Below are 13,456 nucleotides of genomic sequence, written 5' to 3' on the forward strand. Positions count from 1 at the left end.
TGTCACAGCATACAAATGATACGATGGTAAAGACTAACAGCCTTAAAAGAAATGCTTAAAAATGGTTTCAAGGACAAAGGTGCCATCAATCAGCTCCTCTTTTTTTAACGTTAAAACTTCTTTTTTTTTTCCCCTTAACTATATTGGTCACTCCACATTCCTTTTCTGTCTTGAAATAGTCAGGCTTGAACAAGGAGGGAAAATATGCATGGGTCAGAGGTGTTTATTATTCTAGCAAGTCTTGATGATGGCACAAAATATTTTCCCAGGAAGCTTCTATCAAATCAGCCCTCAAGCTGCATCTATTTTAGTGTTACTGTGTAGTTTTTTTTTAATCTTTTGTTTTTGTTTAGAGGCAATGCTATAACTTGATAGCAATCAACTACTGCCTGTGAGATGTACACTTTGGCTTTTTTTTTAAAAAAAACCCAAAAAACAATAACAACATAATTCCTGCTGCTATATGTTTCGGCATTTTGTAAAGGTCAGTGACACATAGTTGTTCGCTTCTCTGACTAATCTGCAACTGGCAATTGCTTGAACAAAGAATAACCACCGATTTTGTTCCCTGGGTTCTCTTTCCAGTTACAGAGTAACAAAAGGTCTTTACGGCAGGTAACTGACTAGCATTGCTGGGTTTTTTGTGTTTTTTTTTAAATAGGAAAGTGAAAATAATTTTCATCCCACTGTACTAGACAGGCTGCTTTTCCTGGGTACATCATCCTTATTGAACTGTTTTATCTTCCGTTAAGTGGTGGGATTAAAATAATGTAAGAACCGGTTCTCTGCCCTAATAACCGGCTGGGTGGGTGTGGCCATGGTGGGAGTGGCTAAGAGGTGTGACAGGCATCACTCGACCTCCTGCACCCCTCTCCCCGGGGAGCAAAAACAGGCTGAGGGAGTGCCCTCCGTGTCCCGTTTTGGGCCTAGTAGGCCTCTCTGCAGCCTCCTGGGAGCCAAAATGGGCTGTGGGGAGGCCACCCTGCAACCCCCACACCCCGTTTTGGGCCTAGTAGAACTCCCTGCACTTACCTGGGAACCGAAATGGGGTGTGTGGGGACTCCTGGAAGGGGCAGGGCAGGAAGAGGTGTGGCCAGCCAGCAATTTAACAACCGGTTTGCCCAAACCGGACCGAACTGACTGAATCCCACCACTAGTTATGATCTTATCTGAGGAGGAAATGGAGGTAGTTTGTGACCTACGGCCACAATGGAATCCAACCTTGCTAAGTGAGACATTTGTTAAGTGAGCTTTGTCTCATTTGATGACCTTTCTTTGCCACAGTTGTTAAGTGAGCCACTGCAGTTGTCAAGTTTGTAATGCAATTGTTAAGTGAATGTGGCTTCCGCATTGACTTTGCTTGTTGGAAGGCCGCAAAAAGTGATCAAAGGACCCCAGTACTCTGCAACTGTCATAAATAACTGCCAGTTGCCAATCATTTGAATTTTTATCATGTGATGCTACAAGGGCTGTAAGTGTGAAAAAGAGTCATTTTTTTCCAGTGCTGTTGTAACTTTGAAATAAATAATGATTGTAAATCAAGGACTAATGCATAGTAGTATATAACAGCGATGGTGAACCTTTTTTTGGCTCTCGTGTCAAAAACGGGAGAGTGCCGGGGGATTGTGCACAGGCATGCCACACCCATAAAGCAATGTGCGACCCCAGCGTGCATGCATGCATGACCAGTGCTTCCCCCCCATTTTTTGCATGCTTTTTTTGCCCTCCCCAGGCTCCAGAGGCTTTATAGGATCCTAATGAGGGCAAAAAAAGCTTCACCTCTCCCCAGTGGCCCTTGCGAGGCTTCAGGAGCTTCCCTGAAGCCTCCAGAGGGCAAAAAATGACTTCCGGGTTGCTCATAGGGCCGGTTTGAGCCCTCCAGAGCATTCAGGAGCCCTCAGGAGGCTTCCCTGAAGGCTCCAGAGGACTAAAATTGGTCCTACAAACAAACTGGAAGTGACTTCTGGTTTGCTCGTATGTCATTTTCTTTGCCCTCTGGAGCCTTTAGGGAAGCCTCCTGAAGGTCCTGGAAGGCTCTGGAGGGCTAAAACCAGGCCTACGAGCAAACCGGAAGTCCATTCCCAAATTTTCAGTTTGCCCATAAGGTTGGTTTTTTGCTCCAGGGCGGGGCAGAGGAGGCTGTTTTCGCCCACACCAGGGTCCTATAAAGCCTCTGAAGCCTGGGGTGGGCAAAAAATGGCCTCAAAACAAAAAGGCTGAAATCAGCTGGTCAGCACACACATGCATGCTGGCCAGCTGGCAGGTCAACACCTCACATGCCCTGACAAATGGCTCTGCTTGCTACCTGTGGCACGTGTGTCTTAAGTTCGCCATCCTATATATATAACATTCATGACACTGAAACATTGAAACCTCTGAAATTTCAAAGTTATTTGCTATCTGATCTGAATAGAATTATTATTATTATTGTACAATTGTATCACAGCGGCCAGTTGTTTCGCCGGATTTGGCATTGGTTACTAGTCGGGCCCCACCCAGGGGCCTAGGACGTCGTAACGTATTTTCGTAATATGCGTGCAGATCCAAGCAGTGCGGCTTTTTGCATTTGACTGATGGTGATTTTGTCAATTTTTAACTGTTTTAAATGTAATTCCAGTGCTTTTGGAATAGCACCCAGTGTGCCAATTACCACTGGAATTACCACTGCTGGTTTGTGCCATAGTCGTTGAATTTCGATTTTTAAGTCCTGGTATCTTGCGATTTTTTCATGTTCCTTCTCGGCGACCCTGCTATCACCTGGTATTGCGATGTCTATGATTGTGACCTTATTTTTCTCAACCAGTGTGATGTCTGGTGTATTATGCGCCAGTATTTTGTCGGTTTGTATACGGAAATCCCACAAGATCTTGACCATCTGATTTTCGGTGACCTTTTCAGGCTGATGTTCCCACCAGTTTGTTGCTGTTTTAATATTATAATTTTTGCACAAATTCCAATGGATCATTTGTGCTACTGAATTGTGCCGCAATTTATAATCAGTCTGCGTGATTTTTTTACAGCAGCTGAGTATGTGATCAACAGTTTCATCAGCTTCTTTGCAAAGTCTGCATTTGGCATCATCAGAGGATTTTTCGATTTTGGCCTTAATGGCATTTGTGCGGATAGCTTGTTCTTGCGCAGCCAGGATTAGTGACTCTGTTTCTTTCTTTAATGTACCTGTTTTTAACCATAACCAAGTTTGTTCACTGTCCACTTTATCTTTTATTTTTTCCAGAAATTGACCATGCAGTGCTTTGTTCTGCCAACTCTCCATTCTTGATTTTATCACATCTTTTCTGTATTCTTGTTTTGTCTGTTGGGCCTTCAGTAGATTTTTGTTCTTTACTTCGATTAATAGATGTTCTTGACTTTCTTTTAAATAATCAGCCAGTGCATGTTTTTCTTCTTCAACTGTTTGCTTCACTTGTAATAATCCTCTGCCACCTGATTTTCGGGGCAGATGTAGTCTATCAGTATCACCACGTGGATGTAAACTGTAGTGCATTGTCATTAGTTTCCTGGTTTTTCGGTCCAAAAGGTCCAAATCAGCTTGTGTCCAGTTAACTATGCCAGCTGTGTATCTTATAACTGGTATTGCCCAGGTATTTATGGCCTTGATTGTATTTCCACCATTCAATTTAGATTTCAAAATTTTCCTAACTCTGTTGGTGTACTCTCGCCTGACAATAGTTTTTACTTCTCCATGCTTGATGTTATCCAACTGCAGAATGCCTAAGTATTTGTAGCCTTCATTTTCTTTGCATTTAATTAGTTGGCCATTGGGCATTTCAATTCCCTCAGATGCAGTGATTTTGCCCCTTTTTATGGATACAGTGGCGCATTTTTCCATGCCAAACTGCATTGAAATATCGGTGCTGAATACTCGGACTGTGTTTGTCAATGATTGGATTTCTATTTCTGACTTTCCATAGAGTTTCAAATCATCCATATATAGTAAATGCGAAATTTTTTCAGCTTTTTTGGCTGTTTGGTAGCCTAATTTCATTTTTTTTAAGATTACTGATAGTGGGATCATTGCGATGATGAAGAGAAGAGGTGAAAGTGAATCACCCTGGAAAATTCCTCGCTTGATATTAACCATTCCGTAGCTCTCATTCCCTACTGCCAACTCAGTTCTCCATTGTTTCATCGCCTTTTCATTTTATCAATTAGAAGCTGATCTTTTGTGCCCCTGCTCCTTCTTTTGTTGCCTTTTTGCTCTACTGGCAAGATGTTGTTTGTTTCCAAATAATCCATCATGTTATCTGCAATAATGCCTGTGAGTAATTTGAAGGTTGTTGGCAAGCATGTTATTGGTCTATAGTTTTCAGGTGTTGTTCCTTTAGTTGGATCTTTCTGAATCAAGTATGTTTTTCCAGTTGTCAATCATTCATCAATTTGGCCCTTTATTATTATTATTATTGTTGTTGTTGTTGTTGTTGTTGTTGTTGTTGTTGTTGTTGTACAATTGTATCACAGCGGCCAGTTGTTTCGCCGGATTTGGCATTGGTTACTAGTCGGGCCCCACCCAGGGGCCTAGGACGTCGTAACGTATTTTCGTAATATGCGTGCAGATCCAAGCAGTGCGGCTTTTTGCATTTGACTGATGGTGATTTTGTCAATTTTTAACTGTTTTAAATGTAATTCCAGTGCTTTTGGAATAGCACCCAGTGTGCCAATTACCACTGGAATTACCACTGCTGGTTTGTGCCATAGTCGTTGAATTTCGATTTTTAAGTCCTGGTATCTTGCGATTTTTTCATGTTCCTTCTCGGCGACCCTGCTATCACCTGGTATTGCGATATCTATGATTGTGACCTTATTTTTCTCAACCAGTGTGATGTCTGGTGTATTATGCGCCAGTATTTTGTCGGTTTGTATACGGAAATCCCACAAGATCTTGACCATCTGATTTTCGGTGACTTTTTCAGGCTGATGTTCCCACCAGTTTGTTGCTGTTTTAATATTATAATTTTTGCACAAATTCCAATGGATCATTTGTGCTACTGAATTGTGCCGCAATTTATAATCAGTCTGCGCGATTTTTTTACAGCAGCTGAGTATGTGATCAACAGTTTCATCAGCTTCTTTGCAAAGTCTGCATTTGGCATCATCAGAGGATTTTTCGATTTTGGCCTTAATGGCATTTGTGCGGATAGCTTGTTCTTGCGCAGCCAGGATTAGTGACTCTGTTTCTTTCTTTAATGTACCTGTTTTTAACCATAACCAAGTTTGTTCACTGTCCACTTTATCTTTTATTTTTTCCAGAAATTGACCATGCAGTGCTTTGTTCTGCCAACTCTCCATTCTTGATTTTATCACATCTTTTCTGTATTCTTGTTTTGTCTGTTGGGCCTTCAGTAGATTTTTGTTCTTTACTTCGATTAATAGATGTTCTTGAGTGTCTTTTAAATAATCAGCCAGTGCATGTTTTTCTTCTTCAACTGTTTGCTTCACTTGTAATAATCCTCTGCCACCTGATTTTCGGGGCAGATGTAGTCTATCAGTATCACCACGTGGATGTAAACTGTAGTGTATTGTCATTAGTTTCCTGGTTTTTCGGTCCAAAAGGTCCAAATCAGCTTGTGTCCAGTTAACTATGCCAGCTGTGTATCTTATAACTGGTATTGCCCAGGTATTTATGGCCTTGATTGTATTTCCACCATTCAATTTAGATTTTAAAATTTTCCTAACTCTGTTGGTGTACTCTCGCCTGACAATAGTTTTTACTTCTCCATGCTTGATGTTATCCAACTGCAGAATGCCTAAGTATTTGTAGGCTTCATTTTCTTTGCATTTAATTAGTTGGCCATTGGGCATTTCAATTCCCTCAGATGCAGTGATTTTGCCCCTTTTTATGGACACAGTGGCGCATTTTTCCATGCCAAACTGCATTGAAATATCGGTGCTGAATACTCGGACTGTGTTTGTCAATGATTGGATTTCTATTTCTGACTTTCCATAGAGTTTCAAATCATCCATATATAGTAAATGCGAAATTTTTTCAGCTTTTTTGGCTGTTTGGTAGCCTAATTTCATTTTTTTTAAGATTACTGATAGTGGGATCATTGCGATGATGAAGAGAAGAGGTGAAAGTGAATCACCCTGGAAAATTCCTCGCTTGATATTAACCATTCCGTAGCTCTCATTCCCTACTGCCAACTCAGTTCTCCATTGTTTCATCGCCTTTTCAGTAAAGGATGTAATATTTTTGCTAATGCCAGTTGTTTCTAAGCATTTTATGATCCAACTATGTGGCAGTGAGTCAAATGCCTTTTTGTAATCAATCCAGACCATATTCAAGTTCGTTTTTCTGTTCTTACAATTTTCTAATATCATTTTATCAATTAGAAGCTGATCTTTTGTGCCCCTGCTCCTTCTTTTGTTGCCTTTTTGCTCTACTGGCAAGATGTTGTTTGTTTCCAAATAATCCATCATGTTATCTGCAATAATGCCTGTGAGTAATTTGAAGGTTGTTGGCAAGCATGTTATTGGTCTATAGTTTTCAGGTGTTGTTCCTTTAGTTGGATCTTTCTGAATCAAGTATGTTTTTCCAGTTGTCAACCATTCATCAATTTGGCCCTTTTGTAAAATTTCATTCAGTTGCCTGGCCAATATTGCATGTAAACTGGTCAGATATTTGAGCCAGAAACCATGTAATTGGTCCTTTCCAGGTGATGTCCAATTCTTTACCTTTTTAACTCGATTTTTGATCATCTCAGTTGTTATTTCTAATACTTGCATTTGTTTGTTGCCAATGCTTTTCTCAAAGTCATGTATCCACTTTGCTTCCTTGTTGTAGTCCTTTGCATTTTCCCACAATTCTTTCCAGAATTCAACTGTGGCCTGCTTTTCTGGTTTTTCACTTTTGGTGTCACCATTCACATTAAGACTTTGATAAAAACGCCGTTGGTCTGATCGAAATTGCTGATTTTGTTTATATTGGATGATTCGTGCCTCATATCTTTCAATTTTTCTAGCTGTTGCTGTTATCTGCTGTTTTACAATCTCTACAGCTTCATTGATGTTTCTTGTATCCAATCTATATCTTCTGATTAGCCGATCTATGATTTTGTTGTTTTTAAGCCGTTGCTCATGCATGTTCTTTAAGTTACTAGCATCTGCCCTTAATTTTTTGATTTTTTGTTCTAGACGGATTTTCCACTTTGGCTTTGATGCTTTTTCTGTTGTGTGACTAGGTACTTTAATTTTAATGCCTAGTTCGTTAGTGACTATTACAGCTGCGCTGTACATTAACTGGTTTGTTTCCAAGATGGATCCCGGTTCAATTGTTGAAAACACTGCATTAACCATTTTCATGATAGGGGCCAAAATTTTCTTAGGCACAGTTTTTAGTGATGGTAAACGTTGCCTTTCCTCATTAAGCAGAAAATGCTCTATGATCTTATCCTTCAATTCTTTTTGTTTTTGAGTTAGTTCATCAGTTGGTTCAGTGATAACTGGTTCTAGTGGTGGTGATGTTATTTCCTCCCTGAGAGCTTCTTCTGGGAGTTCTACTATAGTGTCTTTAGTTGTGTCTTGAATATCAGTTATTTCCGCTTGTGATATTGTTTTTTGGGTTTTGCAATTTGCCTGAATTTCCTCATGTTCAACTTCACTAAACACTTTATTCCGTATAATAAATCGCCTTTGATCTGCTAGTCGTTGTTCACTAACATTTGAATCTGGATATTGTTGTTTCCATAATTCATACATTCGCTTTAAATATCCTCTTTTTTCTGGCTCTGAGTTGTAGTAACAGGCCATTATGGCACGGTTTTCATCTGCACTATATTTTTGTCGTTTTGTTGGCTGGTCCACTTGTAGCCCACTTGTCGACGGATGTCCAGGGACCCCAACATCCGCCACGGCCCTTGTTAACCCGCGCGACGACCGATGCGGTATGGAATTCTTATTCGTTTTTTTCACCATATTGTATGGGTTGGCGGGTTTTTTTTTACGGGACCAGATGCCAACCTGATCCCAACCTTCCTCCTTTCTCATCCGGGCTTGGGACCGGCAACGGCGGAGTTATTATTATTATTATTATTATTATTATTATTATTATTATTTGCATCAAACTGTTTCCCAGTTACTTCAGTACTGTACAGCTTTTCCTGCAGATTTACTCAGAAATATATAGAAACTGTTAGGTATATAGGGGCTCTGAATATCATTAAATTTAGTGTGCTGCAATATACTTCCCACAGCAGTCGTGAATGCCTCATATAAGAAAATCCCATATAAACTGAGACTGGACCCCTATGGACAATGGGCTATTGAAATTACTATTCATGTCCTACTATACTGTACCTTGTATGAGGACTCACAGACCCATCTAATAACACGTCATCTGATAAAACAACCAGGAAACACCAATTTCTTACATATAGAATTTCTGTATCAGATGAGTCTGATGTACCATATTTTTCAGACTATAAGATGCACCTTTTTCCATCAAAAAAGACGCTGAACATCTGGGTGCATCTTATACACTAAATGCAGCATTTTTTGCCTCCCAAAACTCCAAAATGGCTGTACATAGCTTTTAGGAGGCTTACAGAGAACTCCTGGGGGCAGGGGAAGGCAGAAATGAGTGGAAAAGGGGTCGGGTTTTTGCTCAATTTTGGCTCCCCAGCCCCCAGGAGCACTCTTTAAGGCTCCTAAGGGCTATGTGCCCTTTTTTGACAAAAAATGAACTCGTTTTCACAAAAAACAGGCTGGATATTGCTCATCTCCCCCCCCCACCGGAGCACTCTACAAGCCTCCTAAGGGATATTCATGCCCCTTTTTTTAAAAAAAAAAAACCAGGCCCGTTTTCATGAAAAACGGGCTGTTCTGGGGAGGTTTTCAGACTGCAAAATCTTTTTTTTTAAATGTTCCTCTTCAAAATCTTGCTGTGTCTTATACTCCGGTGCATCTTATACTCTGAAAAATATGGTAATCTCTTTGAATGCGTTGTGAGCTGCGAAGTCATGCCCAACCCATCACGACCCCATGGAAAACATACCTCAGGCCTTCCTGTCCTCTACAATCCTCTGGAGTCCATTTAAACTCACACCGATTGCTTCGGTGACTCCATCCAGCGACCTCATTCTCTGTCGTCCCCTTCTTCTTTTGCCCTCAGTCTTTACCAGCATTAGGCTCTTTCTCCAGTGAGTCCTTCCTTCTCATTAGGTGGCCAAAGTATTTGAGTTTTATCTTCAGGATCTGACCTTCTAAGGAGCAGTCAGGGTTCACCTCCTCTAGGAGTTACTGGTTTGATTGCCTTGCAGTCCAAGGGACTCGCAGGAGTCTTCTCCAGCACCTTTGAATGTAGCCCAATTTTATAATACAGTCTTCAAAATTAGGCAGTCTTTGATTGCCCACTGACAATCCACCACCAATTATTAAATATTACCTTGTCTTTTTTAATTTTTGTTTTACTTTATTTCATTTCATTTTTTAAAAATCCTTCCTATTTGTAATGCTGGTCTGCATCTGTAATAAAAATGACTACCCCTGTATAAGGGTGAGGGAAATAGTGTTTATTAAAGCATAGACCAGATCAAGAATGAATCAGAATCTCAATGGTTTATCTGATTGCAAGCCAAAACAATTTGTGTGCATTCTGCACTACACTACTTACAACAGTTTTTTTTAGTGATTGTTTGATGTTACAATGGCACTGAAAAAGTGACTTATGACCATTTTTCACACTTATGACCATTGTTGCATCCCAATGGACACATGATCAAAACATGGAAGCTTGACAACTGATTCATATTTATGTCGATTGCTGTGTCCTGGGGTCATGTGATCCCCGCTTGTGAACTTCTGACAAGCAAAGTCAGTGAGGAAGCCAGATTCACTTAACTTTATTACTAATTTAACCAGTGCAGTGATTCACTTAGCAAACATGGCAAGAAAAGCTGCCTGCCTGCCTGCCTGCCTGCCTGCCTGCCTGCCTGCCTGCCTGCCTGCCTGCCTGCCTGCCTGCCTGCCTGCCTGCCTGCCTGCTGGCCGATCTATCTATCTATCTATCTATCTATCTATCTATCTATCTATCTATCTATCTATCTATCTATCTATCTATCTATCTATCTATCTATCTGTTTGTCTATCTATCTATCTATCTATCTATCTATCTATCTATCTATCTATCTATCTATCTATCTATCATCTACCTACCTACCTACCTACTCTGTCTGTCTGTCTTTCTTTTTGTCTGTCTGTCTGTCTGTCTGTCTGTCTGTCTGTCTCTATCTATCTATCTATCTATCTATCTATCTATCTATCTATCATCTACCTAACTAACTAACTAACTAACTACTCTATCATCTATCTGTCTGTCTGTCTGTCTGTCCGTCCGTCCGTCCGTCCGTCCGTCCGTCCATCCATCCATCCATCCATCCATCCATCCATCAAATCAATCCACCCACCCACCTATCTATATCTATCTATCTATCTATCTATCTATCTATCTATCTATCTATCTATCTATCTATCATATAAACTGAAGTAGTGTGTATCAGAGGTGTGTTACTACCGGTTTGGACCAGTTCGGCCAAACTGGTAGTGGTTTGGCAGCCTGGGTCGCTGGAACTGGCAGTGACTCAGGCCTGACACACACACACCCCAAACCGGTTCTCCAGGTGGTGTCGTGAGCAGCGCCATCTTGTTTTTTTGCTTCTGCACATGTGCAGAACAATTTTTATTGCACTGTGCATGTGTGTGCAGCACGCATCAAACCTGTGCATGCACACAAAGCATGCATGCAGCATGCCCATGAGTGAACACACATACACATATACACACACTCACTCACACACACACAGAAATATTTCTTATTCTTTCTATACCCCCCCAATCGCCTCCAACAATGTTCAGCTTTCTATTGTTTCTCTTTAAGAACACAAATTTCTTTCTAGGTATTGTTTCAATCAGGAAACACCTGACCAAATCTCCTGACACCTCCTGACACATTTGTTAACATCTCTTCTTTGTCATTAAACTTTCATCACAATCACTTTTTTTTTTTTTTTGCTAAAATTATTTGCATGAAAAACATTTATATTAATCATACGTCTGAAGCAAATTTCTCTTCCCTTCTCATGCTGGGCAGTTTCCCCAAAAGTTTTAATATCCAGTAATTGTGAAACTGACTACAGTTTCCCCGTGGAGTGTAAATCTCATCACAAAGGTACACACTGGCAATTATATTGCAGAAGAAATTTCTGGTTGGATTCCTGCTGTAGCCTAGAGAACAATAAGAACGGTGACTAATTCAATCCTTCATTCATCCTAGACCTATAATGATAACTTACTAGTGTTCTGCCATTTTAATAACAACTTTGTAAAAAAAAAAAACTTCTGCATTCTAAACTACAATAATATACTTATAAAAGGAATTTAATTTGCAATTCCAGTTCCTTTCAAGGAAAATTAAATGTCATTATATTTCTTTTCCTAAAGGTTGTAATCATGTGAAATGGAAAAGTGTGTATTTAAGTGACAGCAGGAAAAAACCAGGAAAAAATATTTCATTCATTTTCTTAGGATGCAAGCCATGTAGCATCATTCTTGACAAATATATATGAAAATAACAAGATAAATATATTCATGCTCATCCAGTATTTTGTCTGAAGACATTTTCCATGGTCATGTGACTAGCATGAATATATGCTGTTACCTTCCCAGCAAAGTGGTACCTATTTATCTACTTGCATTTGCATGCTTTCGAACTGCTAGGTGGGCATGAGCTGGGGAAAGGAACAGGAGCCCCTGTTCTGTATCTGTATCTGCATCTGTCTCTGTATCTATATCATCTGTATCTCACTCCCCCCATCCAGTTACTGGAATGGTAACAAGTGGCAACTTAGTTGTAGAGTAAAGCAGTTCTACATCGTAAGGGACTTCACGGAGAGATGCTGATCCCTTCCTGAGAACAAAGGGAACATAGAAGTAACTTTTTCCAAAATGTGTGCCAGGCCTGCATTTATATTCCTTTTAGAATTTTGGCCTGCCACACTTTCTCTTATTTCATTATGCTGTTTCTTTAAGTATAGTCAATGGGAGGGGGGAATAGAAGGAGTAGGATTGTGGAATGTATTGTTTTTCATTCTTTACTAGAAGCCAAGGCCATCCTTTGTCTCTGCAGTTTCACACCTGACCGGAAGCAGTTGGGTGTAGACGCCAGCATGGAAGAAGAAGATTGGACCATGTGATGACTGTGGGTGTAGGGACAAGATCATGAACTTTTAACTGGGTGGGATTCTGATGTAACTTCCAGAGTCGGAATCCCACAGTACAATGCCAACATGCCTGTCTTATTAAATTGGAACTTTAAGCATAGTTTTGCCTTCGACTCTGATTTAATTCTGCATGGTATTTGGAACGCTGACAATGTGTATACTTTGGATTTTTGAATTTTCATAGCCAAGATACAATGCACAAAAACCTGCCTATAGACGATGAAGAAGTGTATGATAGCATTGATCCCAATGCCAGGAACTGGATCTAACTACAATCATTTCACCAATTTCCATATTTAGGTGGTAGACTGATCTTTGACCAATCTGGGCATAATCTTTCAACAAATTAATTGTAGTTCAGTTTACCATATATTCATGCGTAGCTGTGATAGCTCTTAATAATTTTTGGACTGAAATGTATATGTACAATATCTATGTCAATTTAATTTAATTTAATTTATCATATCATATTTTGTTAAGATCAGAAAAATCCTTGTCCTCTCTGATTCTGAGATGCTAACCATGGCCTACCATCATTCCATTACAAACCTGATTTATGGTGCAGTTAATCACCTTGGCATGATTGTAGTTAATGTATTTGTAAACAAAGAGAATACTTTTTACTAAATATTTCATTTAGATATTTTTTTAATTAAAAAAAATAATTTTCTTTGTGGCTGCAGGTGCAATCCCATGTACTCCTGATCTAATATAGGCTTATGTTCGCTTTATTTGTTCAAGCAACTGGCCTGCTAAAATGTAATTCTGCGCACCAAGCTAGTGGTGAATAAATTGCAGGGAGTGTTGGAAATACCCTTCCATTCCCTTGAAAAATGCCAGCTGTAATTACCATATGTTTCATATAGTTAGGCACAGATTGTGCATTCCTCAATGGTTTTCATGAATACTTCTCTTTAATAATCATTTGACTGACTTCCTCAGTAGAATTATTCCACCAGCAATATTAAATAGTTAGACTTCAGCTACTCTTGCTAATAAATACAGGCAATAAAGTCAACAAGATACAATAGAAAATTTATTAGATTTGAGGTGAGGAGATCTTCATTGTTTTTAGGGGGTCTTTATCTACCTCAAAACATGACTAAGTAAAAGATCATCATCTTCTCATCGACCACACTTTTTGTATTTTTATTTCCTGCATTTTGGAACCATGTAATTATGAATATTGGTGTTAGACAATTAATGGCACTTGCCTCATTTTC

This window comes from Thamnophis elegans, chromosome 11, assembly GCF_009769535.1.
Source record: "Thamnophis elegans isolate rThaEle1 chromosome 11, rThaEle1.pri, whole genome shotgun sequence".
NCBI lineage: Eukaryota > Metazoa > Chordata > Lepidosauria > Squamata > Colubridae > Thamnophis > Thamnophis elegans.